At 48.3% G+C, this 26819-nt stretch overlaps 1 pseudogene; it reads left to right on the forward strand.

The window, feature by feature from the left end:
* Window positions 1-92: 92 nt before the first annotated feature.
* Window positions 93-25169, forward strand: LOC128504382 (ryanodine receptor 3-like; annotated as a pseudogene).
* Window positions 25170-26819: the final 1650 nt, after the last annotated feature.

A 26819-nucleotide genomic window follows, 5' to 3' on the forward strand; every position in this document is an offset into this window, starting at 1 on the left:
TTACAGTACCCTGCTTTATACTAACTGGTGAAGAGAGGCAGCGGCATGGCCCTGAGATTCCTGTGGACATCCTGAAGTTGAAAGCCATTGGAATGCTAACAGAAGCTGTGCAGAGTAGTGGTGACCACATCCGAGACCCTGTGGGGGGCAAGGTAGAATTCCAGTTTGTGCCCGTGCTGAAGCTGATTGCCACATTGCTCATTATGGGAGTCTTTGAGGATGAAGATGTTAGGCAGATCCTGCTGCTGATCAACCCAAATGTTTTTGGTGACCCCGAAGATATTGAAGAGAGATATGAGAAGGAAGAAGACGCACAAGATGAAGAAAAGGCAGTGGAAGCTGGGGAAAAGGCAACAAGAGATGCAAAGGCACCTCCAAAAGGTTTGCTACAAACACGACTCCCGGAGTCTGTCAAGCTCCAGGTAACTTGCCTTTAAAATATTAATGACTTCTTTGTTATGTGTTTTCAATGTGACCCCCTAGGTGTATCAGTAGAACAATGTAAAGCTTCTATTGTCCAACTTATTGCCTAAGTTCATTAAAGCCTTTATATATGCGGTCATTCCTTACATAAGTCACAACTGCCTTTAAAACTGCCCCGTCAGGTTCTCCAACCATCGCCACCTCTGGGTTCCCCATTAGTCCCACTCAGTCAGAGCCGTAGCTAGCTAATTTTTGCGCCTGAGGCAAGAATAGAAAATTGTGCCCCCCGGCTATGTTTTTACAGAGGGTATTTTATTTACACTGCCCTTACACACCGTCTTTACACACACCTGCCCATAAACACACATATACTGCCCTTACACACGACTGCCCATAAACACACATATACACATACACTGCCCTTACACACACCTGCCCATACACGTTGCCTTTACACACACACACACACACCTGCCCATTAACATGCATACACACACATACACTGCATTTACACACACCTGCCCTTACACACGCATAAACACATACACTGCCTTTACACACACCTGCACATACACACTGCCTTTACACACATCTGTCCATAAACACGCATATACACATAAACTGCCTTTACACTCACCTGCCCATAAATAAACATGTACACATACACTGCCCTTACACACAACTGTCCTTACACACCCCTTTACACACATATGCACATACACACACATACCAGCTTACAAACACACAGATACCTACACTGCTCTTATACACACACAAGCTTCCAAAAACACACATGTATACATACATACACTGCCCTTACACCCCTTTCTCCCCATCTCTTACCTTTCTCATCTTCCATCCTCCACCTTCCATACTCCATCCAATTTTGAGAGTGCGAGGCCTGTCACTCCAGGCTTCTGCTTTAGTGCTCCCTCATCACTAGGCACCGGCTATTGATGCAGAGCACGGGGATGACTTCATATCCCCGTGCTCAGCATCATTTGCTGGCGCCTATGGATTAGGGAGCACGGAAGCCGAGGTCTGAAGTGACAGACCTCACGCTCCCTAATGTTGGGCCGGTTAGAGGGAGATTGTGATCTCCCCATCCAGTCCTGCAGGCTGCAGCTGCTGATCGGGCGGCTGTGCTCCCCCACGCAGCTGCGTCCGATGTGAGTGTCTCTGTCTGGCCTCATGCTTCCTACGGCCCTGCACTCAGTACCCCTCCTTCTATTACAGTACCCTAGTGTCTTATCTCTCCATCTTTGTTAGACTCAGCTGTTGTGGCTGCTGTGAAATGTTTGGGCCCTGGGCATATGCCCTTTTCCTCAAACCTTTTAGATGTCCTTGCATGACGGGAGTTAGATAACACCAGTATTCAGGGTGAGACAACCGTCTTCATTTTCCTTGTGACAACCTTCTTTCCAGGTACTGAGGATTCTTGTGTACTAAAGCAAATGTACTTTGAAGGTGTAGATTGTGCTTGTATATATTTGCAATTGATGTTTCCTTATCTTTTACAGATGTTATATGTTATATAATTTTACCTGAACTAAATTATTATTTAGTTATAAGTTATAAGTGTCCCATTAGTAGTCTTACCAGTCTGTTGAAGGTACTTTGATGAAGTCTTTATGCATTCCTTTCAATGTAGGTCACTAAAAGTAAATGTAACTTCTAGTAGATCAAGTTCAACCTTTGGTTATCGTTTCCAGACAGAAACGGTATCATGTAAACAATTACATTGACAATCGCATGACTTTTCTTCTTGCAGCCACATTGAAGGAGCTCAAATCACAGACCATGGTGCGTTGGGCTCAGGAAGACCACATCCAGGACCCTGAACTTGTGCGCATTATGTTCAGCCTTCTTCGTCGACAGTATGACAGCATCGGGGAGCTCTTACGGGCCATGAGGAAAACCTACATCATCGGCGCCGCCTCCGTGGAAGACACTATTAATTTGTTGGCTTCTCTGGGACAAATCCGCTCTCTGCTCAGTGTCCGTATGGGCAAAGGAGAGGAGATGCTGATGATTGATGGTCTTGGGTAGGTTTCAGCAAATAAGTGTTAGAGTTGATCTGTTGTGCCAATGGTAGGACATGAGCTTTGGTATATAAGTTGTTCTTCCAGAACTGCAAGGACATACTATTAGACCAGGAGATAAGTGGTTTGGGTATCTGTACTATCCCTTGTACATCTTTCCCTTTCCTGTGCACAATCGAGGTCAAATGAAATAAGAAGAGACAAATCAAATATGGCACATGCCAATGGCTTCCATTTAATTGAGCGCTCTTGTATGCTTTGCATATCTGTTTGTTTAATTGTGGTAAATGTTTAGAAATGTAACAGTGCAAGGAATGCTATTTCTAATTTTGCATTCGCCTAAAATGTTAAATTCAGCAGAGAAGGTAAAACAACACCTTTAAGTGACTTCAGAAAATGAACATAAGGTTTAAAGTAACCAATTGGGATAGAGCCCTCACTGAGTATATATTAATGGTTTAAGTCAGAGGTGTCCAAGTTTTTTATGCAGTGGGTCATTTGATCAGAAGTGTGTGTGTGTGTGTGTGTGTGCGCCTCATTCATTTTTTGCGAAAATATGGCCTTTTAGCTGTGTAATGCGTGTTAGTAGAGGATTATTTGGCAATAATGCAAAAAGCAGTAAGAATCCAGACACATGCACCAACACAGCTAGATACTCGGCACTAACATACCCAAAGACACATGTTCCCACACTTAAATACCCCACCACACACAAACATGAAGTTGAATAAATCTAAAATGTAATGAAGGCAATATTTCAGACCGAACATCAGACAATTATAATAGCCTGGGGCCAAATGGCGTCCTTACGTGTGACCCTTGGAATCAGACGTTACACTATCCATCAAGGCTGTCCTAGGAATCCTCTGTGCGTTGTGAAAAGCATAATTTATTGTCTTAACTTCTACACACGTATGTATAAAAGCACTATTAACAGCGGTTCGTAATAGAAACATACATATTGTTTTTGTGAAACTTACTTACTATGCAAGATTTTGGGTTCTGTTGCCTGATATTTTTATGGAAAACCCCCACATGTGAGACATCTTGGAAGTCGTTATTTATGGTCTTAGTGATGTATAACCGTTTCTTTTTTAGCGACATCATGAACAACAAAGTCTTCTATCAGCATCCAAACTTGATGCGTGTGCTGGGGATGCATGAGACGGTGATGGAGGTCATGGTGAACGTGCTGGGAGGTGACAAGTCTCAGGTAACAAAGTCCTTCCGTTTACTACTTTAAAAAACAGAAGTATTTTTGGCCTACCATCGCTCTATGTGTAGCCTGTTTCTTATAAAAAAAGAATGTCGTTGTTTTAGAAAATATACATGGACAGTCGAGAGTTAGACAGTGAGCGGTCATGGGGCAGGGGCACTCGCTGTAGATATACTGCATGGGGCGCTGTCTGTAGATATACTGCACGGGGCGCTCGCTGTAGATATACTGCACGGGGCGCTCGCTGTAGATATACTGCACGGGGCGCTCTCTGTAGATATACTGCACGGGGCGCTCTCTGTAGATATACTGCACGGGGCGCTCTCTGTAGATATACTGCACGGGGCGCTCTCTGTAGATATACTGCATGCAGGGCCGGCCGAAGACTTAACGCCGCCTGGGGCGAAGTTTAAAACGCCGCCCCCCCCGCCGAGGGGGGGGGGCGGCGGCATTTTAAACTTCGCCGACGCCATTATCTACCCCCCCGCTACTTACCTTTAAACAGTCCTGCGGCGAGTCTCCCTGCTCTGCCACGGTGCCGGCTTGTAATGCTGAGTGCCGGAAATTGACGTCACTTCCGGCGCTCTGCATTACAAGCCGGCACCGGGACCGAACAGGGAGACTCGCCGCAGAGGAGAGAGAGGGGCGCCGAGCGGGTAAGCGAAAACCACTCGGTGCCCCTCTCTCTCTCCTCCGCTTCAAAAAAAAAAAAAAAAAAAAGCGCTTGGGGCGGCAAAGTGCCGCCCCTTCTAAAGTGCCGCCTGGGGCAATTGCCCCAGTCTGCCCCATTATAGGGCCGGCCCTGACTGCATGGGGCGCTCTCTACAGATATACTGCATGGGGCGCTCTCTACAGATATACTGCATGGGGCGCTCTCTGTAGATATACTGCACGGGGCGCTGTCTGTAGATATACTGCACGGGGCGCTGTCTGTAGATATACTGCACGGGGCGCTGTCTGTAGATATACTGCACGGGCGCTGTCTGTAGATATACTGCACGGGGCGCTGTCTGTAGATATACTGCACGGGCGCTGTCTGTAGATATACTGCACGGGGCGCTGTCTGTAGATATACTGCATGGGGCGTTCTCTGTAGATATACTGCACGGGGCGCTCGCTGTAGAAATACTGCACGGGGCGCTCTCTGTAGATATACTGCACGGGGCGCTCTCTGTAGATATACTGCACGGGGCGCTCTGTAGATATACTGCACGGGGCGCTGTCTGTAGATATACTGCACGGGGCGCTGTCTGTAGATATACTGCATGGGGTGCTCTGTAGATATACTGCACGGGGCGCTGTCTGTAGATATACTGCACGGGGCGCTCGCTGTAGATATACTGCACAGGGCGCTCGCTGTAGATATACTGCACGGGGCGCTCGCTGTAGATATACTGCACGGGGCGCTCGCTGTAGATATACTGCACGGGGCGCTCGCTGTAGATATACTGCACGGGGCGCTCGCTGTAGATATACTGCATGGGGCGATCTCTGTAGATATACTGCATGGGGCGCTGTCTGTAGATATACTGCATGGGGCGATCTCTGTAGATATACTGCATGGGGAGCTCTCTGTTAGGGCTGCAACTAACGATTATTTTAATAATCGATTAGTAGGCCGATTATTTTTTCCATTAATCGCTTAATCGGATAAAAAAATACATTATTTTAAATTGAAGAAAAATTGCAATAAAAAACGTACAATTTACACTTTCATCTCTTTATTGCAATGGCCTCTCTATTCACCTTCTTATTTTACTGACATAATAATAAAAGCTACAAGAACCCAAACACAGTGCTTCTCAAACTAGGTTGTAATACAAAGTTATATATACCTGGATAAAAGGGAGCTGTATGAAAGGTCGCACTCTGCCGATGGTGCCACCGATTGCCTTCCGTCCCGGCTGAATATTTCTGGGCAGGATGAGTACATTTGCCGTTAGGAAGCTTCTGCTGCTTCTTCCTAGTTACTAGTTACTTTAATGTCATTACTGTCGCGATGCTAGTGAATTTCCGTGTGAGCTGTGGTTCCCAACACCCAGATTTTACACAAACTCTTTACAAGTGGTCATCTCGGTGACACCAACCTTCTCTAAGTGCTTAGAGAAAGACACAGTCTCCAATCATTGATTCTGCCTGTCTCGTCTCCTTTTCCAGTCCATCTTGCTTCCTCAACAGCCTGAAAAATATTATATGAACATCTTATGAGCCTTCAGTTCATATAATAAATTAAACGGTGTTAAAATAGTCACATGTTGGGTTGGGGTGTACTTAGAAGGTTATTGTGTATATATATGCGTGTGGCTATGTATAGCTATATATGTATATGTGTATATAATGTCCCCGCGTGATGTGGCATATCTGTGCACACCAGTGCTTAGGTATCTCACAATCCGTCTACAGCTTCGATTTTGTGGGAAATATCACTTCTTTTATGCCCAAAATCTTGTATGAATTAATTAGTTTGGCCGCAAAGTTCTCGAGCCGCCCCGGCCAACGCTAGTAAGAGATGTTGAAGATGCGCCGACAGCAATGCTAATTGAATTGTTTGTGTGGAAATGTAACGGCGCCGATCTGTCTCTAGTGAAGTCCCTACCTTGTGATTACAGGCAGCGGAAATTGCCAAAGAGCAAGAGGACAACCTGAAGGCCGAATCCGAGAAGGCTGAGTACGTTTCTCTTGTTTGCTTTGAATGCTGATTATTAATTCGATAAAGGAGAATTACATTAAACGGACTAACACGCTTTGAACTTCATTAACTTGCTATCAAAGCATCCGTCTCCCAAAGCACTTCCAAGAACAGAAAAAGCTGATGGAAAATAAGCAACGCAGCACTTTATAGTTTAGAGCGCAATATGGGCCAGGTGCCGTTATGTAGTCTATTCTGTGGCCAAGCACACTGGGGTACACTGGCTATGGATACATTAGGGAAGGAGGTCCCTGCCCTGAGGAGCTTACAGTCTAAGTCAGATTATACCTAGATTCTGTAAAAAGCTTAATTCTTCCAATGAATCCATTTTGCTTTATCGCTTTTGAGCATCCTTAACACGTTAATGAAAAGCCGGAACGGGAAGGCTTTTCAATCTGTTGTATTGAGGCGCAGAACAATATTATACCGTGTAACGCTGGCACGACGTGTAATAGTGGGAGCTCTACTTCACTAACACCTGGGAAGCCATCTGTTGGCTATCCGGTCTCTGAAATATATCGGCACTTCTGCCTGTATTACGTTTTGTGCGACTTAATGACGCCTTGGCACGGATGACTACAATAAGTAGTAATGTGTTTGACTAGCTTGGGTCCGCCTGTTAGCCAAAGCCATTGTACTCTGTACATCAGCACCTAATGGTACAATTATTTTCTCAGCATGGAAGACGGCGAGAAAAAGAACAAAGCTAAGGCAGAGGAAGAGTCTGAATCAAGAAGAGAAGACGCGGCCAGAAGAAAGAGGAGCCGGAAGCATTAATGGCAAACTTCCTGGCCGGCTTGGAGATCTTCCAAACTAAGATGCTGGTAAGAGATTCTGAGAATATTCATCAGGCAAGAAAACTGCCAGCTGGGCCTGGTTCTTTGTTGTGCTTCACTTTTGTGTAGTTCATTCCTAAAATTCTGAGCGTTAATGAAGCATTATTTTGAGGTGTAACTCAGGCTTTACCCACCACTGACAACCCTCTAAATGGGGTTCCAACATCACAGCAAGCAGGGGAGGGCTGGCAGCCTAAGGCCTGGGGGGCAAGTCAAGTGGCCCATTGTGCCACTCAATCAGCCCATCTTTACTGATTTTCTAACGCATATTGATTATAAAAATACAAATATGATTCAAATGTGGTTTAACATAACTCAGTTTAATAGCAACAAAGGATGGTAAAAAACGCAAAACCTAATGTCCCCCTGATGCTCAGCCAGTTAAATGTCCCCCATGATACTGGCTGAGAATTATGGGACGTATAGTACACAGCAGCAGGGAAAGTGTTTTTAAGGCTAATATGAGTACCCTACCAGGATCAAGTGGGCTCATACACTCTCAAATATGAATTCTCTGGAAGAGCCGATTGGGGACAGAGCTGACACATGGGAGCTGAATGTGGACAGTAATGACATGGGAGCTGAATGTGGACAGTAATGACATGGGCTGAATGTGGACAGTAATGACATGGGGGGCTGAATGTGGACAGTAATGACATGGGGGGCTGAATGGGGACAGTAATGACATGGGCTGAATGGGGACAGAGGTGACATTGGAGAGCTGAATGGAGACAGTAATGACATGGGGGGCTGAATGGGGACAGAGGTGACACTGGAGAGCTGAATGGGGATAGTAATGACACTGGGAGGGGCTGATTGTGGACAGAGGTGACACCGGGAGGGTATGATTGGGGACACAGGTAACACTGGGGAGCTGAATGTGGACAGCAATGACATGGGGGTGCTGAATGCAGACAAAGGTGACACTGGGAGGGGCTGATTGGGGACGGAGGTGACACTACCGTTTTGTTTTTTTAACGAATACAAAAAAATAATACCGTATTGGCTCGAATATAGGCCGCACTTTTTTCCCCCACTTGAAGCCTTTAAAGTGGGGGTGCGGCCTATATTTGGGGTCTAGCGGCCGACGCCCGGGACATGCTGTCCCGGGCGCCGGGCAGGCAGCGGGGTTAGGATACAGATCCCCCGCAGCGGTGCAGGGGACCTGCATCCTACTCCCCGATACGCTCAGACAGCCTCCCCTGCCAGCACTTCCCACGGGGGGGGGGGGTTGCTGGCACGGGAGGTTGTCTAAGCGCATCGTGCGGACATCTACGCAATACGCGTATACAACTTCCAGGGCCGGCACCGGAAGTTGTATTGCGTAGATGTCCCCCGCCGGCCTCGCAAGACACCCGGGAGTCTGCTCCGGTAAGTCCGGGGGGGGGGCAGGGGAGGACAGTGGTAACATATCTCGGGAGGGAAAGTAGCGCCGGCAGGCGGCATCAGCAGCACGCATCGGCCGTTTAGATTAGATTGGCTGCATAGTGACGGGAGCAGCGTCAGGGGTGAAATCCCCCCCCCCCGCACTCAGACTGCTGGAGCACCGGATGTCAGTGACACGACCTAGAAATTGCTCCCATCACTAGGCGGCCGTCGCACACGGACGCTGGGTGCTGATGCTGCTGGCCGGCGCTGGTTTAATACCTTTTTTTAAAATTTAATTTAAAGAAAGAAAGTCAGCATCAGCACCCAGCGGCCGTTTAGATTAGATTTCGGGGTGCCTGGGGGGCAATTGCCCCCCAGCCCAGCCGGCCCCTGACAGCAGGTGACCACGTCATAAGAATCTGTCCCAGTGAGTTCCCTGCTTGCTCAGGCCAAGCCAAAACTGTAGTGATGTTCAATAATAGTCTACACATACAGGGACTTTTATCCGTCTCCCCACCTCAAGCTCACTTGACGTTTTCATCTAATAACGATTCATTTCCGACCAATTCCTGCATGGAAGCCGAAACGTCTCCTTTATCTCAGGTGACGCTTTAGCGTTTGTCTTCTTCTGTACAGGGCCCTTTCATTAGACCGTTTCTAGTTACCATTCATTTAGAAGAAACAAGATTTCAAACGTTGGTCCTGATGTCGAATGATGGGACTAGGGCTGCAACTAACGATTATTTCCATAATCGATTAGTTGGCCGATTATTTTGTCGATTAATCGGAAAAAAAAAATGAATGTAAATTTTTCATTTATTTAAAATAATTTAATAAACAAATGATGTTAAATACAAACAGCAGAAGAAAAAAAAAACTTTGATAAAATGCATTTCTTGTCTTTATTTCCCAACCAGCCCCCCCCCCCAATTGATGCACATTTGAGCCCAGGCTTGCCACGCTGCCTCCCAGACATGCCATGCTGCCTCCCACATATGCCACTCCACGCTGCCTCCCACATATGCCACTCCACGCTGCCTCTCACATATGCCACTCCACGCTGCCTCCCACATATGCCACTCCACACTGCCTCCCACATATACCATGCTGCCTCCCACATATACCATTCCACGCTGCCTCCCACATATGCCACTCCACACTGCCTCCCACATATACCATGCTGCCTCCCACATATACCATGCTGCCTCCCACATATGCCACGCTGCCTCCCACATATACCACTCCACCCCCACATATGCCACTGTGCCTGATACGCCTTATACCCCCCTGATATACCATGCTGCCTCCCAGACATGCCACGCTGCCCTCCCCACATATGCCACTCCACTCTACCCCCAGATATGCCACTGTGGCCCCAGATATGCCTTATACACCCTGATACACCACTCCGTCCTCCCCAGACATGCCACACTGCCCTCCCCACATATGCCTTATATACTGTATATGCCTTATACCCCCAGATATGTCACTCCGCCTTCCCCAGATATGCCTTATACCCCCCCCCAGATATCTCATAGTCCCCTCATAGAGTCACAGACCCGTTCGCATGACACTGACACCATGCTTTTATAAATAAGTACTGGGTTAATCTTCACTGCCCCCAGGATTTAGATTCCCTTTAGTCTGCCCCCCTTTATCTCTAACTGCACCTTAAGTTAACTTTATTAAATTAACCCTCAGTCCTCATCATTAAATTAACCCTAAACACCCCATTAACCATAACTACCCCTAAACTCTAAATACCCCATCAAAACAACTACCCTAAATTAACCCTAAACACCCCATTAACCACAGCATCCCCTATATTAACCCTAAAGACCCTGTCAACCACAACAGCCCCTAAATTAACCCTAAACACAACTGCCTCAAATTAACCCCAAACACCCCATTAACCACAGCTGCTCCTAAATTAACCCTAAACACCCCATTAACCATAGCTGCCCCTAAATTAACCCTAAACACCCTATTAACCATAACTGCCCCTAAACACCCCATTAACCATAGCTGCCCCTAAACACCCCATTAACCATAACTGCCCCTAAATTAACCCTAAAAACACCCCATTAACCATAACTGCCCTAAATTAACCCCCCACCTCCCCTGACTTTCAGTAGCCCAATTATTAATTTTATACTTACAGTTAGATGAGTGTCACAGCCGTGTGGTTCTGGCCTTCTGGGAGAAGGAAGGGGGCGGGGCCAGTTGTCACAGTGATTACAGGGAGGGGGAGTAAGTAGGAGCTGCTGCTGTGAGTCAGACTAAACTATTATATAATGAGGGGTGTTTTTCAGAGCGTTTGCTCTGAAAAAACCCTCATTTTATAATCGATAATAATCGATTCAACTAATCGATAATGAAATTCGTTGGCAACGAATTTCATTATCGATTATTATCGATTTTATCGATTAGTTGTTGCAGCCCTAGATGGGACCTTACCCTGACTATAACGTTTACTATCTAAAATGTAGAAATGTGTCTTGCGTGTCTTGCCGTGTGGCTTTGAGCGTCCAAACGTTCTAATTGTATTTTTTTCGCTGAGAGGGAAAGAATGAAAAGACGAGCCCAGCGGAACATATGCTCCTGAGCTTTATCTGAGCTCCACGACTACCGATCATCAGAAGACAGAGCCCCTCGCTTTGTGACCCCCTGCCTAATCCAGACGGCCCATTTCTCCCATTACATTTCACTGGGACTTGCGATTAGCAGCCCAGTTTGGGTAGACGTGGCCAACATATATCTCTCGTACTATTCCAATTGCCCCCATAAAGCCACGTATGTCCGATTTCATGTGATCTGCTATGGTTTAGTAATAAAATATATATGACAGGCGGTTAATTCCGGTGCGTACAATAGAATGCCAGAAACTTAACTTCTTACCCTTTTTTCTTGATTTCCGAACTACCTGGGCCGGAATTTCTACAATCTCAGATATCTGGCCCTGTTGGTTGCTTTTGCCATTAACTTCATCCTGTTGTTCTACACGGTAAAGCACTCGCTAGAATATGGTCTATTTAATGTTTCTTTGGTCGTCGGTCAAAGTATGGTAGGAATCTTTTTTTTTCTTCTTTAATTCTTTTCCTGTGCGAAGTTTCTTTGAAGACCAACATTTCAGTGCCCGTTCCCCAGACCGGCTTTTATCGTCTCTTTTACACGGCAGCTCCTCGCCGCTTTCCCCTGTACGTGGCTCGTTATGCTGCTTAGCTGGCCGAATGCGTGGCAGGAGGGGGGTGAACAATGACATAGATCCTTTTTATTTTTATTATACTTACAACTTAAAGCCAAACGTTACCTGTAAGAGTTTTTGAGAGCATTCATTCAGGATTGAGAAGCTCGTCGCTCGGTCTGCTGCCATCACAGGTATGTAAAGAGTTTGAATGCTTTGTCAAGTTGACACACGGTGAACCGTCTACGGAAGCTTGGAGTATATTTGCTTGAACGGTCCTAAACGGATGTGAACGGCTTGCTGCTCTGCAGGTGACAGGAACCTTCCCGTGAAGAGCCGACAATGACTCGAAGGTGTGAGGAGGAGGAGGAGGATGCAGACGAAGGCGCGGTTTATTTTGTGCTGCAAGAGAACACCGGTTACATGGCTCCGACCCTCCGCATCCTTGCTATCATCCATACCGTAATCTCGTTTCTCTGCATTATTGGATATTCCTGCTTGAAGGTACTGTATATACCGGAATGTGTCTTTCCTGTAAAATGTTGATAGAGTTTGCCGTAGTGCCTTCAGGAACCTGGCTGATGAGTTGTAGGTCCTGGGATTATATTCCAGACGCAGGTACGCTATTTGCCACGCTGGCTGCATTACAGGCACCCGGAAGGCTTGCGTACGGAGGTCCTCTGTCTGTCCGCGTATCGGTGACACGGGGGCAGCGCAGAATGATGTCGCTCTGTCTCCAGTCCTAAGGTGAATGGATGCTTTCTACCCCAGTCACCAAGCCATACCTTCTCCTTCCCTGACAATGGGTCCACGCCATGTATTTCACATGATGTTCACATGTGTGATTGCAGGTATCCACCTGCCACAATGAATTTATTTTATTTTTGAGCAACACTGATTACATATGCGCCCATCGATCAATCCCAGCAGACCTCGTTTCCTTTTTCTATCCTTACCTGTAGGACAGCGTTGATAATTATATTGATAACAAAGCTCTGCATTCGGGATGAAGTGAAATGCCCTTTTAACACAAATTCCACAAAATGCTTTTGTGTGACGGTTCGGCAATTCATTCCCAATAACAACAAACACCCTGTTTCCCCAGTGAGCTTCTAGTAAAGTGAATAAAGGCAGATTCCCACGGAAGGGATTAACTGCGGTCACACCTGTGGCTGATCCGCTATCCGACACAAAACTAGACTAAAAATGTTAATAACGCTGCCAGATGTTCCGTGACCTTCTTCCCTCTCCCCAAAGGTTCCTCTTGTGGTATTTAAACGAGAGAAAGAAATTGCTCGCAACGTGGAGTTTGACGGTCTGTACATCACGGAGCAGCCGCCAGACGACGACATCAAAGGGCAGTGGGAGCGGCTCGTCATAAACACCCCGTAAGTGGCGTGCCTTGGATCTGCCATGTCTTATCATCAGTGGCCTGCGCTTCTCGGCTGTGGATATAAGCGGTGGCTAGCATGGCTTTACAGTTCACGACTTATGCCAGGGGTTATATATATCTAATATATATATCTATATATATATATGACATCTGTCCATCCACACAGTCATTGTGTGTCTTTTCCCAATGACTAAAACGTATGGGGCTCTTGTATGGACGCCACTCTATAGGCCCCTGTGGCTGGAGCGGCTTTGAAAGAACACATGTATCTGCCATTAATGTATCTCCAGCTAGAAAGCCAATGTGGGACATCAGGCAGTGCTTCAGAGCATCGAGCAAAAGCCTTTCTAAGTAGAACCCAGCAGCGTCCAAGCTGCACTTTCCGGTTAGTCGTCCCAGTACTTTAGCGGGAACGTGCCAGCGCATGTACAAACACAACAGACAATGTGTTACCATTGGTCGTGCAGCTAGGCAAAACGAATAACTCAACTGTATCCGTCTATAAAGTATACACACGCAGAGCACTCGCGTCTGTTACGTCGGATCAGGCACCACAGGTGATGGACCCACAATGCAGGAATGGCGAGTAAATCCGATTAACAAGCCGGGATCGAGACAGGCAGCACAGGATCAGGGTGAAATGACAAAGCCGAGGTCGAGACGGGCAGCGCAGGATCAAGGTCAAATAACAAAGCCGAGGTCGGGACGGGCAGCGCAGGATCAAGGTCAAATAACAAAGCCGAGGTCTGGTACACGTGGAGATCAATCAATAAACAAGAGCACCCAGAGAACGTTAACATGGACTCGTTGAACGGGCAAGGAAACACAGGATCAGGAAGTTTAAATAGGACCAATGGCGGGAAAGCAGGTACGATTACGTCATCGCGACCGACGCAAGAGAAGCGTCGTCGCGATGGCAACAAGCCAAAACAAACCCTCCTGCCTGTGGTACCTCCGCGAATGACGCGGAAGCGCCACACAGGCAGGAGAGGAAAGAAGACAGCCACCGTGGACATGCAGCGGCGATCAAACACTCGATCGCCGCCGACATGCCCGCGGCAGCTAACAACAAAGCCCTCTCTGCCTGTGCCGCCGCGAGCGACGCGGCAGCGCACACAGACAGGAGAGGAAGAAGGCAGCCACCGTGGACATGCAGCGGCGATCGAACACTCGATCGCCGCCGACATGCCCGCGGCGGTTAACCACAATGTCCTCTCTGCTTGTGCTGCCGCCGTGAGCGATACGGCGGTGCCACACAGGCACTCGGGTGCCGGGAGCTTGTAGCGGCGGATCGTCTTTCCGATCGCCGCTGACATGCTGCGGCAGCCCGATCAGGACTGTCAGTGGCAGGGAGGCGTGCCTGCTCAACACGCACGCCCCCTCGTGTGCGCGCCACACGCACGGCAACACACGAGGAGGACGGGCGTGAGGAACGCCGAGGAACCCCAGCCGGACAGGTAGGCATAACACAACCCCCCCTCCCAGGAGCGCGCTCCGGGCGCGAAGGACCGGGACGGAGAGGGAAGCGGGCATGGTAACGGGAGACACAGAGAGGCGCGTGCACAGCACGGGCAGGGATCCAGGTCCGCTCCTCCGGACCGTACCCACGCCAGTCGATCAGATACTGCAAGGAGCCGCAGTGCCAACGGGAGTCGAGCACGCGACGGACGACGTGCTCCTCGTGGCCGCGGACAAGGACAGGGGCAGGAGGACGAAGGGCCACAGAATAGCGGTTACTCACGCAGGGTTTAAGGAGAGACACGTGAAACGAGTTGGGGATACGCATGGAAGGAGGTAGGGCAAGGGACACGGCAACCTCGTTGATACGACGGACGATGCGGAAGGGACCGAGAAATCGGGGACCCAGTGTCTTACTGGGTTGACGAAGCGCGATGTGCCGCGCGGATAGCCATGCATAGTCGCCAACCCTGTAGCGGGGAGGCGCAGCACGATGCTTGTCAGCAGCAGCCTTGCTGCGGGCTTGGGCCTTGACCAGCTGGTCACTGAGAGCTTTCCAATGGGCACGCATGTCAGCGACCCGTTCCTCGACGGCAGGGATGGTAGCACTGTGAGAGGCAGCAGGAGGTGGCAGGACAATGGGATGGTATCCCAATGCAGCAAAAAACGGCGAACAACGCAAGGATTCATGGACAGCGTTGTTGTAGGACAGTTCGGCCAAGGGTAACAGAGAAGACCAGTTGTCGTGGCGTTCATTGACGTGTAAGCGTAGGTATTGTTTCAAGGTCTGGTTAGTGCGCTCTGTCTGGCCGTTAGATTGCGGGTGATAAGCCGAGGACAGATGTGTCCGGATACCTAACTTGCAGCAAAGGGTTCTCCAGTACCTGGATATAAACTGGGGGCCCCTATCCGACACCACGTGGAGCGGCAGGCCATGCAGACGAACCACATCTCTGATGAATACATCCGCCAGCTGGGACGCCGTGGGTAGCTTGCGTAGGGCAATGAAGTGAGCCTGTTTAGTGAACCTGTCAACCACAACGAGGATGGTAGTGAACCCTTGAGAGACAGGAAGGTCGACAATGAAGTCCATAGCGATGTGAGTCCATGGGGTTCTTGGGACTGGAAGAGGCAATAATAAACCAGAAGGCCGGGTGTGCATGGATTTGTGACGAGAACATTGAGGACAGGTGGCAATGAAGGCGCTGACGTCACGTGTTAAGGACGGCCACCAGAAGGTTTTCCGGATAAGGTACTCGGTCTTGCGAGCTCCAGGATGACCGGCTAGTGGTGGGTTATGACCCCAGTGGAGAACAGCAGCACGAAACTGCTGGGAGACGTAGAGTCGTCCCGAAGGAGGTCGTTGGGACGCTGTGATGTGCGCTTGTTGCATATGAATCCGGTGCATCACGGAAGACGATAAGGAAGAGACGATGCGTGTTTGAGGAATGATGGGTTCATCTTGGGTGAAGTCCCGGTGACTGTCAAATTGACGGGAGAGAGCATCTGCTTTGATGTTTTTACTCCCGGGCTGATAGGTCATGACGTAATTAAAACGGGTGAAGAACAAGGCCCATCTGGCCTGTCGAGGGTTCAGACGTCGAGCAGATTCTATATATTGTAGATTTTTGTGATCAGTCATGACCACAACAGGCAGTTTGGTACCTTCGAGTAGGTGACGCCATTCCTCGAAGGCCAGTTTGACCGCGAGTAGTTCTCTGTTTCCCACGTCATAGTTACGTTCGGCGGATGAGAAGCCTTTGGAAAAGAACGCACAGGGATGGTACTTGGAGGTTGTCGGATTCTGTTGAGAAAGTACAGCCCCCGCACCGGTCTCTGAAGCGTCTACTTCAAGCAGGTATTGCAAAGCAGGATCTGGTCGTTGTAGAACGGGGGCTGAACAGAAGGCATTTTTTAGGCGTTCGAAGGCTTTTACAGCCTCCACAGACCAGTACTTGGGATTAGCCCCTTTTTTTGTAAAGGCGATGATAGGCGCTGCGGTGGAAGCGTAATTGCGTATGAAGCGCCGATAATAATTGGCGAATCCCAAAAAGCGTTGTACTGCCTTTACAGTATGAGGGATAGGCCAATCGAGGATAGCCTTCAACTTGCTGGGGTCCATTTCGAGGCCGTTAGCGGAGATGATGTACCCGAGGAACGGGAGGCTGTTCTTTTTGAAGTCGCACTTTTCGGCTTTGGCATAGAGACCGTTCTCACGCAGTCTCTGCAGAACAGAACGTAGATGCATACGATGAGTTATGATGTCCGGTGAATATACAAGGATATCGTCGAGATAGACGACCACGTGGGAAAGCAACATGTCTCGGAACACATCATTGATGAAGGCTTGAAACACGGCAGGAGCGTTACATAAGCCGAAGGGCATCACCCGGTACTCATAATGACCAAATCCCGTATTAAAGGCGGTCTTCCATTCATCGTTTTCCTTAATGTGTACTAGGTTGTATGCCCCTCTTAGGTCGAGTTTGGTGAAAACCGTAGCCCCCTTCAATCTGTCATAGATCTCCGTGATTAACGGAAGAGGATACCGTTTTTTTACGGTGATACGATTTAGTCCCCTATAGTGTATACATGGTCGAAGGGAGCCCTCTTTTTTGGAGACGAAAAAGAATCCAGCCCCTGCTGGTGAGGAGGAGGGTCGGATGAAGCCCTTCTCCAGGCTCTCTTTAATGTATAGTTCCAGAGCCTCATTTTCTGGCTCAGACAGGGGATATGTGCGTCCACGAGGTGGCGTGGTACCTGGCAACAAGTCTATGGCACAGTCATAGGGTCTGTGAGGGGGTAGGCGTTCTGCTTGTCTCTTGGAAAATACATCCAAAAAGTCCCAATAATGTTTTGGCACTAGAAGCTTGGGGTCTGTAGGCTTGATTTCCAGGACGAGATTCACCCTTGTGCAAGGTAAAGAACAAAGGCGGTGACAAGAAGGGCTCCATGCAAGTATCTCGCCTTTGTCCCAGTCAATGCGTGGATTGTGTAGTCGTAGCCAGGTGAACCCCAGTATCAAGGGGGCATGAGGTGATTGTATCAGTTCGAACGTGATGGTTTCTTTGTGGGTTGCCCCAATGAACATAGAGAGTGGACTGGTCTCTCGGGTGACCACTCCCCGACCTAATAGGCTACCGTCAACTGCAGTCACCACAGAAGGAGTCTGTTTGGGACGTAGTGGTAGCCCATGTTGTACGGCCCACTGTTCGTCCAGAAACACTCCAGCCGCCCCGGAGTCTATGAAAGCGTGGGTGACCACAGAGTGGTCTAGCCACCTAAGCGAGACGGGTATCAACATGTGTTGTGGAGGAGACTTGTTCTTAATGCTTAGGGGTCCTCCTCCTTTGGTCCCTAAGCTTTTTCGTTTCCCGGACGTAACGGACATGTACGTAGGAGGTGATCCGCTTGTCCGCAGTAGAAACAGAGACCTTGAGTCCTCCTTCGAGTTTTCTCCGCTTCAGTGAGGTGACGAATAGTGCCACTCTCCATGGGTTCTTCGGAGGATTGGCTGGGTGCAGTAGGTGGAGAATGACAACCGCTATGGGAGGGAAGCGGCCGATGTCGCCTGCCTTTGTCTTTCTCTGCGTTTCTCTTCTGAATGCGCTTGTCCACACGCAAACATAGGGTGATAAAGTCCTCTAGGTCAGATGGGGGATCGTGGAACAACAGCACGTCCTTAATCTTTTCATTGAGACCCTTCCGATAAGCGGCTCGGAGGGCACCCTGATCCCACTGGAGTTCACATGCCAGAGTACGGAATTCCACAGTATATTGGGCTAGAGTCTTATGTCCTTGTTGTAACTCCAACAAGGAGTTTTCCGCTGTTTCTTTGCGGCCTGGCATATCGAAGACCGACCGTAAGGCCTCCATGAAAGCTGGACAGTCCTCCATCAGGTCGGATCCCTGCTCGATAAGGGGAGAGGCCCACAGCAGTGCCTCACCCTTCAACAACGAAATGATGAAGGACACCCGTTTAGAGGAGGTACAAAACGCCTGTGGATGGTTGCGGAAATGCAGCAAACATTGGTTCAGGAATCCCCTGCATTCTTTGGGATCCCCAGCATATTTGTCCGGGAGAGGCAAGTGAGCGGTAGCGCCTATGTCCTCTGGACTGGGATCCCTAGGTACGAAAGACGGTCTGGCAGGGGGAGCGACAGCGAGAGACCGAAGCAACTCAGTCATAGTGTCCATTTTGCTGGATAAGGACTGTAGTTGAGTGGAGTGAGACGTAAGCAGCTGCTCCTGCAGGTCCTGGCGGGAGAGGACGTTAGCCATTTCCGCGGGGTCCATGGTATGGCCCGTTCAATGTGTTACGTCGGATCAGGCACCACAGGTGATGGACCCACAATGCAGGAATGGCGAGTAAATCCGATTAACAAGCCGGGATCGAGACAGGCAGCACAGGATCAGGGTCAAATGACAAAGCCGAGGTCGAGGCGGGCAGCGCAGGATCAAGGTCAAATAACAAAGCCGAGGTCGGGACGGGCAGCGCAGGATCAAGGTCAAATAACAAAGCCGAGGTCTGGTACACGTGGAGATCAATCAATAAACAAGAGCACCCAGAGAACGTTAACATGGACTCGTTGAACGGGCAAGGAAACACAGGATCAGGAAGTTTAAATAGGACCAATGGCGGGAAAGCAGGTACGATGACGTCATCGCGACCGACGCAAGAGAAGCGTCGTCGCGATGGCAACAAGCCAAAAGAAACCCTCCTGCCTGTGGTACCTCCGCGAATGACGCGTAAGCGCCACACAGGCAGGAGAGGAAAGAAGACAGCCACCGTGGACATGCAGCGGCGGCTAACAACAAAGCCCCTCTCTGCCTGTGCCGCCGCGAGCAACGCGGCAGCGCACACAGACAGGAGAGGAAGAAGGCAGCCACCGTGGACATGCAGCGGCGATCGAACACTCGATCGCCGCCGACATGCCCGCGGCGGTTAACCACAATGTCCTCTCTGCTTGTGCTGCCGCCGCGAGCGACGCGGCGGCGCCACACAGGCAGAAGAGGTACTGGTCGGGTGCCGCGAGCTTGTAGCGGCGGATCGTCTTTCCGATCGCCGCTGACATGCTGCGGCAGCCCGATCAGGACTGTCAGTGGCAGGGAGGCGTGCCTGCTCAACACGCACGCCCCCTCGTGTGCGCGCCGCACGCACGGCAACACACGAGGAGGACGGGCGTGAGGAACGCCGAGGAACCCCAGCCGGACAAGTAGGCATAACAGCGTCAAAGCCTGCCGGTCAGAAACGATACGGCAAAGGGTGGCGGAGACACTTCCAGCGTAGTGCCGATAACAAGCTAGATGTTAAAAGGGGTAAAACGCAGTATTGTATGTTTTGCTTGTTTGTTTGTTTGATTTAAAACAACATATATCCTTTTTCTGTGTTTTTAGGTCGTTTCCTAATAATGACTGGGATAAATTTGTCAAGAGGAAGGTAAGTAACGTAACTGGCCACATTTGCTTGCGATTCACTTCTCTAGCGGTGCGCTTAGTGGTCAAAGCAATCAGTATTTAAAAAGTTATGAAAGATTCAGCAGCTTAAAGGGGCAATGATAGGAAAAATGTTTGAAAAAACTCCCTCAAACGAACTGTGCCAACAGCCATTGTTATTTTAGCCATTTCATCCATTTCTCCAATTCACTCCTCATAAAAGAAAAAGTCTCGCTGTCCAGCTGGTAGCCCCCGGAGGTGTTTGTAAGACTATGATCCTGTCCAAAGGCCCAATATGTTTAGTGGTATTATTACATGGGTAACTAATAACCCCTAGCCAATGACTCCCCTTCTGGACAGAGGATACGCGGCACTGATCTGGAGTGCTGGCTGAGGGGCACGTCCGCACACGACGCATTTCGCTTGGCTGATAGTGTGGCGCGCGTCTCCTACCTCATGTTTTTGCTAACCGCAGGCCTAGGGGGGTGTGCGATTTGGGTTACTGAGACATGTGCGATAAGTCATGTAGTGTTGTTGCTAACAGCAGGATTTTCAGACAGGAGCCGTTTAGTAAATATCCCTTTGTTGTGTCAGAATCATGTATCAATATAAAAAATTTACTTTTTAATTTTTATATATATATATATATATATAACAACAATATTTGTATATGATTATTTAATTATACAATATTTAGCGCCTGATCACTATTATTATTGTCACTATCAAACAATATGAAAGACAATATCCGTTCATTTGGATGGTAAGCGTGGATGGCGGGCTAGGACGACGCGTGCCGAATGCAGTACAAAGGCTGGCGCGTCTTCATAATTTGCATGAGTCGTTAGCCCGGGGATCAGGCGCGGTTACAGCGTTTGCATAGTATTGGCCTCAAGGTGACTTTGTGAAAGAAATCTCCATAAAATATAAAGTCAAAGTTCTCGGCGGAGAATAAAGGAGTCTTCCTTGGCTGCTGCAATGTATGTCAAAGTTAGCAGGGATATTAATCCTATTTACATACGCAGGATACATCACTCGTTCTGCAGCTGTATTTGTAACGCATTCGAGAGGACAGGGCCGGATAAATGGAGGTAATCGTACAGTTGTTTGCGTTGTATTTTGCATTTTGCGCCGAGAAATCCCTACTTTCTGCAGTCTCACACTTTTCCCAGTCCTGCCGGTGGAACCGGGAGAGCCGCTGCCTTCATTTCATGGAACTAAGGGACAGGCCTGGCATAGAACCCAAATGGGAAAATACCGAGCTATCTCCAGGCGGGTAACTTACAGGGACAGGTGTTCAATTCAGTACTCGAGGGCCACAGACTCATCACGGTTTCAGTCTAAAATGCACGTCTCGTCTCTCTGAATAACACCAGACTGTCTCGTGCAGGTTGAGCTCCATCGATATGAAGTATCACATCTGGAAGCTCGGAGTCGTCTTCACAGACAAGGTATTTATTGAAACTCGGGGGGGGGGGGGTTACACGAGTTTAGTTGCCAACTGCAAAAGCAATGGGTTTGTTTGACACCAAACATTTCTTTCAGTCTTTCCTTTATCTCGCCTGGTACACAACCATGTCTATCCTCGGGCACTCCAACAATTTCTTCTTTGCTGCTCATCTCCTGGACATTGCGATGGGATTGAAGACCCTGAGAACCATTTTGTCTTTTGCTAAGCATAATGGAAAACAAGTGAGTCTAAAAGCAGATGTTTGGGGCAGCCACGTTGGCGATTGATCTCCTTTGACCTAATTCTAATTCTGTCGTGACCACGGCCCTAGAAAACATGACAGGAGGTCAGAGCGAGCCGGAGCCCCTAGCAAACAAACACACTCGCATTACTCAGACGGCTGCATGAAGCACGAGTCGTTTCACCGTTCCAACGGCCTAAGCCAGGCGTGCTCGTGAATAGCCGTAACGTGCGTGCCATAAGTGGGAAGTCGTAACGTTTACAAGCTGTTTGCAAAGGATTTCCGATAATAGCCGCAGATCAGGCAGTAATGATGACGGCGCGCACAGCTACTCGTACTAGAGTCTAACGCGAGGTTTGATGCCAGACGCCGTCCAGGTATGTTGTCCCGCCTCGCGGGCAAAGCATTAACAGGCTTCTGTAAAGCACGGCGATTGATTCCAAATGCTTGGAATGCTAGCAATGTGTATTGAGTTAGAATTTCGATCCAGTCCAATTTTGATACTGTTGATCACCACCTTGCTTCTCTAGGCATTTGAGATGCAGCTCTCTCCTGGGTCTCCTCATATCTGTCAGCTTCTCTGGCAAGGCATTATCACCCTTTCCACTCTCAAGGTTCAGTCCTTGGCCCTCTGCTGTTTTTTCTTTATATTTCATCTCTTGGCAAACCAATCAACTCATGTGGCCTCCAGTATCATTGATATGCGGACTTACCTGTCTTCTCCCGATCTCTCTACATCTCTCATGTCCTGTATTACCAATTGCTTGTCTGCTATTTCTTCATGGATGTCACAACACTACCTGAAAAGTAATCTTTCTAAAAGTGAACTCGTTGTCTTCCCTTTTTCCATGTCCACTCCACTACCTGAATTGTATATCAAAATTAACAACGTGACTATCTCTCCTACTAACCAGGCCCGATGCCTTGGGGTCATCCTCGAGGCTTGGCCCACTATGGAACAGAGCGGGTCAGTTGTGCAGGGCGGGAATTTTGAAGAGGCCCCATGCGCATTATTTCTGATTGTTTTTGTTTGTTTAAGCGGAGGAGAGAGAGAGGTGCGCCGATAGGTTTTTTCCCATCTCTCTCCTGTGCGAGCCCTCTAGCTCGTCGCTGGCTTGTGATGCTGAGTGCTGGAAAATGACGTCATTTCCGGCTCTCAGCAGTAAAGCAGTGCGCACCGCGGCAGAGCAGGGAGACTTGCCGCAGGACTGCTGAAAGGTAAGTGCAAAGGGGTGGGGGGTAGATAATAGGGAGGGAGAGGAAGGTTAGATAATGACCCCTGGTGTGGGGGGGGGCAGCTTTCAACTTTGCCTCTGGTGGCGTAATGTCTTGGGCTGGCCTTGGTCAGCCTTGACTCTAACCTTTCCTTTGTCCCTCATATTCAGTCCCTTGTCAGATCCTGCTGCTTGCACCTAAGCAACATCTCTTGCGTCTGCCCATTCCTCACCCAAGAAGCCACAAAAAGTCTGGTTTATTCACTCATTGTCATTTCCCGTCTTGGTTACTGTAACACTCTTCTGGTTGGCATTGCACTGTGTCGACTGTGTCGACGTTGCTTCTTTTCTCCTTCCCCTTCTGTGAAACCCTTGACTGGCTCCCAATGACCTTTAGAATGACATTTCAAGTCCTGGTACTGACCCTCCATAATACTGTGTGCCCTCATAAGCAAATACTCTCCTACTCGATCCTTATGTTCTCCCCATGGGCTAAGGCTCTCCTCCTCACTTATCACCTCTTCTTTTTCCCGTCTACAAGATTGATCTGTCCCCGTGTCTCTGGAATCTACTTCCATGGAACCTTCAGCTTTCACCCTCCCTCCCAACTTTCATGAAACATCTCAAAACCCACATTTTTGGAGAAGCTGCACTACCTCTGACCCTTTCTCTGTGCCTAATGCTTGTTTTGTTAAGATTGTAAGCGTGCGAGCTGGGCACTCTCCACTAGTGGACTGCGCTTGGCAGAAGAACTTGCGGGCGGTCTTGCTGGTGTTGTGGGCAGGAGCAGGCGGTCAGGCAGTGTAACTGCGGGTCTTGGTAACCTTGTTTGTTGTAGCTTCCTCATGAATGATTGAAATTGAACAGCTGCTTGAAACACTCACGACGCGGACTGTTCATTTTAGTCACAAGAAGTGGCCGTCTCTCGTCTGCTGTCGTGTTTTCTTTTTGTTCTGTTCACAGAATAAACTGCAAAAAGGAGAAAAATGCTGTCTGATTTTCCTTGCCCTCAGAAAAAATGTCAAGGTGACAGCGTTGTAATGCGAGGAACGAATGCATTAAACCCATAAGAAGTGTTGAAAAAGGGTTGATTTACACTACAGGCATAGCTGCTGTACCCCCCCTTCACTATACATATTAATATGTATTTGTCATGATTACCTGAGTTATAAGGTCACTGAGTGTCTGAGAGCGCGTGTGTCTGTGTCATATGTGTTTGTTATTGCTATATATAATATTGTGTTTGTTTTGTATATGTCTATTATGTTTGTTTTCCTATAGTGCCTTATAGTAGCGGTCCTGGCTGTATTCTCTGCGGTGGGTATTATTTATTTGAAGGGGTGGATGAAGGGCAAAAGCAATGCTTAAGATGTCGTCCACGTTTCCTCATTTGGAACCGCCGGCTTACATTCACAGTTAAGACGAGCAGATCTTGGAATAGTGATCATTGGCACGCAGCGTGATGATGGAAAGCAGAGGCTTGGCTCGTCCCGGCTGCGTAAAGAAGCCGAGGGCCGGTTGTACGTGTTGTACCTGGCTGAAGTGCAGCTCAGCACTTACTTACACCGATGACTTTTCTCTTGCAGCTGGTACTTACGGTGGGACTTTTAGCTGTCGTCGTGTATCTTTACACGGTGGTGGCCTTCAACTTTTTCCGTAAATTCTATAACAAAAGCGAGGATGAGGACGATCCAGATATGAAGTGCGACGACATGATGACGGTAAGAGCACAAAACCGCACTTGTTGCAAATACGCACCCAACAAGCAAACGCTTGGTGAGTTGAGCTGAAACGTCACGGAATCCATAGCTTATTCGGTGGGAAGAAAAGGCGCGTTACACACGGAACAACGGTAAAGTAAACTAACAAGTCACTTGGAGTATGTGGAACTGAACAAATGGCGGAGTCACTGCGGTTGCAACTGGGCTTTGCAGCGAAAGTAGGGTGCGTCATTTATCCACTTTTTCTTGTAGTGTTGTTATCTTTTCCACATGTGTGTGGGGGTGAGAGCCGGAGGCGGCATCGGAGACGAGATGGAAGACCCCGCAGGGGATCCGTATGAAATGTACCGCATCGTGTTTGACATGACTTTCTTCTTCTTTGTAATTGTCATCCTTTTGGCTATTATTCAAGGTGCGTCCAATGCCTGCGTTCCTCTTATTCATGCCATAGTTCCTTCCTTGGTAACCAATAGCTGCTATGTTCCGGGCAAGGTGTAATGACATATGCTCAGCTTTAGCTGGTGCTTGAGCACCTTACCCAGAAGTGGAGGTTTAAGCTCACGACCATGATGAATTTTTATCTCTAACTAACTAACTTCAATGTGATGTTATTAGGTGTAGTGTGTTTTGTCATACTTCCCAAATGTGCAACCTTAGAGTAAAGTCTAGTTAATTGAGCGTTTGTGAACCTGATCCTCAGTAAAGGATGTAACACTGTATTTGCTTGATTGTAAGGTGATGTTTTTCCCAGAGCAAGTGCTTTGGAAAATCCACCTCGTCTTCAAATAGGGGTCGTGTTTTAATTGGGCCTCAAATAGGTCTCATTATGAGACAAAGATCCAGATCCCTGCAGCGCTGCAGGGGACCCGGATCGTTCTGTCTTATGCCCTCCTCCCAACTTCCGGGTGCTTCTGAGTCCCCCGTGTGTTGTCCGGGCAGTGTGTAAATGTCTCTGTGATTTGTGTTGACAACGTCTGCTGCAGCTGGAAGGAGGGGCGGTTAGCAGCAGGGGTTGTCTGCATCCATGGGCGTAGACCTTCCCAGGCTGTTAGCGAGGAGAGTTCCTGGCACCGGGGGACTCTGATCTCTGACAGTTGGGAAAGGTGATGGATGCAGACAACCCCTGATGCTAACCGCCCCTCCTTCCAGCTGCAGCGGAAGTTGTCTATGGGAATTGCATGGATCTCTACAGGCTGTCTGAACAACGCACTGGGGAAGCACTGGTAATTTGGGGGGTGGGTTTGGGGGGGTGTTTGTTAGTGTTAATCCTCTATATGCCCTTGTGCCTCCAGAAAAGCCTTATAACCCTATATGCCACTCTGGAATTTAGGGGGTTAAAAGGCATTTGTGGATGCAGATTGGCATTAATGGGGGTTAAAAGACATTTCACAGAGCACTCTGCCTCCAGAAATGCCTTATGCACCCCCATTTAACACTCCGTCCCTCCTCCAAACTTACTGGAGTTTCTGGGTCCCCCGGTGCTTAGTGTGGCCAGTGTGTAGAGCTCTACACCATTGAGTGTAGGTTTTCTATGTGAATTACGAAGAGCTCTACACGTTGGCTGGACTAAGCACCGGGGGACTCAGAAGCAATGGTAATTTGGGGGGGCATAACACAGGAGGATCCAGGTCTCCTGCATCAATGCGGGGGATCTGGATTTTAGCCTCATAATCAGACCTATTTCAGTTCTGATTATAAGATGACCCTGATTATAAGACGAGGGGTATTTTTCCTAGCATTTGTGCTGGAAAAAATCTCATTGTCTTATAATGGAGCAAATACGGTCTAGCTTTTCTTAAAAAAATAAATAGTTTGCATAGTTTATATGAATTAACATTTTCTGGTCAAACGTGTTTACTATAGGTTTGTCTGTCTTCTATTTTGGCTTTATCTCTTGTTCCTAGATTAATATTCCGATTTTTTTGTGTTATAATTGAGCAAATATGGTAATTGTTAGATTGGTGCCAGCTGTGATGCAAGTCCAAATGTTCCTTTTTAGAGGGTATTTTTTGTGTTTGTTGTTTTACATGTAGAAAGTGTTATTGCTTCAAGTGGTTGTATCATCACTGTAGTAAGTAAATAAGAAGTAAAAGTAAGTCAGTCCTAACAAACAAACAAAAATAAACCCAGCATTGTTAGCTATTGTGT

Source organism: Spea bombifrons, chromosome 9 (assembly GCF_027358695.1).
Source record: "Spea bombifrons isolate aSpeBom1 chromosome 9, aSpeBom1.2.pri, whole genome shotgun sequence".
Classification (NCBI taxonomy): domain Eukaryota; kingdom Metazoa; phylum Chordata; class Amphibia; order Anura; family Pelobatidae; genus Spea; species Spea bombifrons.